Source organism: Odontesthes bonariensis, chromosome 11 (genome assembly GCF_027942865.1).
Source record: "Odontesthes bonariensis isolate fOdoBon6 chromosome 11, fOdoBon6.hap1, whole genome shotgun sequence".
Classification (NCBI taxonomy): domain Eukaryota; kingdom Metazoa; phylum Chordata; class Actinopteri; order Atheriniformes; family Atherinopsidae; genus Odontesthes; species Odontesthes bonariensis.
This window is the reverse complement of record NC_134516.1, coordinates 26,937,834-26,940,720: the sequence shown is the minus strand read 5'-3', so window position 1 is coordinate 26,940,720 and position 2,887 is coordinate 26,937,834. Positions and strand designations below refer to the sequence as shown.

At 41.7% G+C, this 2,887-nt stretch overlaps 2 long non-coding RNA genes across 2 annotated transcripts; both read left to right on the top strand.

The window, feature by feature from the left end:
• The first annotated feature begins 1,208 nt into the window (after nt 1-1,208).
• On the top strand, nt 1,209-1,644 carry LOC142391424 (uncharacterized). Its single transcript, XR_012770556.1, has 3 exons — nt 1,209-1,244; nt 1,426-1,503; nt 1,611-1,644. It is a non-coding gene; the product is annotated as an uncharacterized LOC142391424 (long non-coding RNA).
• A 605-nt stretch (nt 1,645-2,249) lies between these two features.
• LOC142391423 (uncharacterized) lies at nt 2,250-2,887 on the top strand. Its single transcript, XR_012770555.1, has 3 exons — nt 2,250-2,331; nt 2,408-2,563; nt 2,658-2,887. It is a non-coding gene; the product is annotated as an uncharacterized LOC142391423 (long non-coding RNA).

Genomic DNA, 2,887 nt, shown 5'->3' with positions numbered 1-2,887 from the left:
ACTTGATTTTATAAGCATTTGTTCATGGGACTTAAATGTTCTGAAAATATTGTAATAAATTTAATTTAGGACAGTGATGACACTTTTGCGATCTTTTCGCATGACACACATTTAGCCGATGTTCTTAAACTCAATTGTCATTTTACCATACTGTCAGTGTGTCAACTTGGAAATACTTGGTATTTCCATCGTATGTTTGGTCTTAAATTTAATTTAGAAGTAGTATTAAAAGGTCTTAAAAAGTCTTAAATTTAACTTGTTTATACCTGTATACACCCTGTCATGTTATTACATTTTGTTGTTTTACTCTGTTTTGTCAGAATGTCAATGTTTGTCAGAACTGTCGCTTGATGCTGACTAGCACTTGGCAGCAAGCCAAGGAGATGATTCGCAATCAGGACTTAACCTCACGTAGCCTTATCAAAAAGTCTAAATTCGTTAGGCCTATAATTTTTCTTGTTTTAATAGATCGTCGCATATTTTATGTCGGACCAAAGCGGCAGTACATGCGGCTGGTGGTGACCAGTGACGCGGAAAAAACTGCCGTCCTTAACGAGTGCCACAATCTCCCTGGGTCTGGCAACCACAGAGGTGTAAGGGGTACTAGAAACAAAACTATTGCTGGCTATTTCTGGGACGGCCAGGCAAAGGACGTCGAGAACTGGGTAAGTAAGAAGCCTACTTTTATTCAGAATTTTATTCATATCATCTTGTATGCCTAGTTCCTCATTGTGTCTGATTTTGTTGTCACACGCAGTAAAAATGTGAGTGGAAAGAATTCTCCTATGTGTTGTTATTATTTGTCTAAGGTGAGATGGTGCCACAAATGTCAGCTCAATGACCCCATCCAAACGGATGCCCCAGCCCTGCATCCCATAAAGGTAGTGAGTTTTTATTCAATTCAAGCAGGCGGTTTGCATTCTTTCAAGAAAAAACATACACAATGTGTGTTACTTTTATGTATCCATCTGCAAAATGTAGGTGACATAAATATGAGGCATTTTTGTCAGGTTACAGATCCCTGGACCGTCATCGGGCTGGACCTTGTTGGTCCACTGAAGGAAACGGAAAGAGGACATAAGTACATTATGTCCATGACCGACCTGTACAGTAAGTGGGTTGCTGCCGCCCCTCTTCCTTCGAAGACAGCAGTGGAGGTATGCCGAGCACTTGTAAAAATCATGTACACGTTCGGTATGGTCCACAGAATAATAACTGACCAAGGGAAGGAGTTTGTAAACGAGGTGAGAAGCTTTTTACATCAGTAACAGTGTTGGTGTCTGCATCAGTAGAACTGCCTTCAATCCAGTTCAGTTGTTGTCATTCTGGCCCATTTACAAACTTGTGGCTCATCATACTTCTTCATGAATGAAATCATTCATCATTCATGGAACCATAATCTTTTTTAACATAATTTGTCCACAGTTAAATGAGAGAATTTTTGACATGCTCCACATTAAGCATTCGGTCTCCAGTGCCTATCACCCCCAGACGAATGGCCAGGTAATAAAAAATATGTTTGTTTTTTTTTTGTACATACCGTGCATGGAATTTATGCTTTAAAAAAATAAATTATTGCATTTTAATTTGTACTTTTTATTAATGTGAAGGATGAGCGGACTAACCAAAACATCAAGCGTGCCTTAAAGCTGCAGTGTGCAGGATTTGTTGTTGTCATATGTAAAGTCCTGCTTTTTGGCATTTTAAGAGTTTACATGATCTATCAGAACGCTTGAAGTTGAAAACGGTGACCTCCGTAGTCGCAAAATGCAAGAAATGCTTATTTTTTAACCGAAAAATAAAAAGTTATTCAACTTCCTGTCCCGCCCCATCAAAACACATGAGAACTTGTGCACGTAGACGTGCACGCCAGATGCGCGTACACGACTCCTCATTCATCAACTCAGCTGTCATTTGCGATCATGGAAGACACAGTAAGTAGACTAGCCCGTAATGAAGTTCAATAGTCCAGATAAATAAGCGTGGGGACGAGCCTACCTTGTATCGCGCGTGCACAATCGGTGATTGACAGGCAGCAGAGCCCAGCTCGTAACCTGATTGGTTACCTTTTACCGGTCCGGTCTGCAATTTTGTAAACAAACCTGCTGGCTTTGGAGGGACCTAGCGGGACATATAGGGGACCTAGAGAACTCATTTTTTTTTGTATTGGGGTATTTAATGTACTACTTTCAGAATCCCCGGACAGTTCCCGGCATTATGCTTGAAAAAGAGTTGCAGACTGCAGCTTTAAGGAAATATGTGAACGATGCTCATGATGACTGGGATCTGCACCTCGATGCTGTCATCTATGGCATCAACACATCTTCACAGGTGGCTATTTGTTCTAGCTTTTTTCTGTTTCCTGTTGTCTATTTATAATCCTAATGTAAATGTGATATGTGTCTAGGCATCCACAAGGCATACACCTTTCTATCTGATGTTCCACCGCCATCCAGTGTTGCCTGAGGTGCATAACGCCTGTCCCCTGACAGACTTTGAATTGGGCAATCCAGAGGAGGACATTGACAGTGCGGTCAATAAAATGAAAGCGGTGAACGAGAAGGTCAGTTCTAAAAGACAATAGGTGATGATCAGAATAGGTGTGTTTTAGCCAGGCCTACAATGACTATTGTATTATGTCTACTACTGTATTTTAGGTTTTGCAAAACATTGAAAGGGCACAGCAACGCCAAATGAAGGGATTTGCCACCCGCAAGGGCAAAAAATTGCCAGTCCGTCCAATTGGTGTTGGTGATCAGGTGCTGGTGTCGCAGAACCCGAGGAACAAGACCCTCACAGAAGGCCTGTCTGCCCGCCACAGAGGGCCATATACAGTTGTAGGCCTGTCGGGAAAAGGTGTTGCCACAATCACTACAGAGAAGGGGAC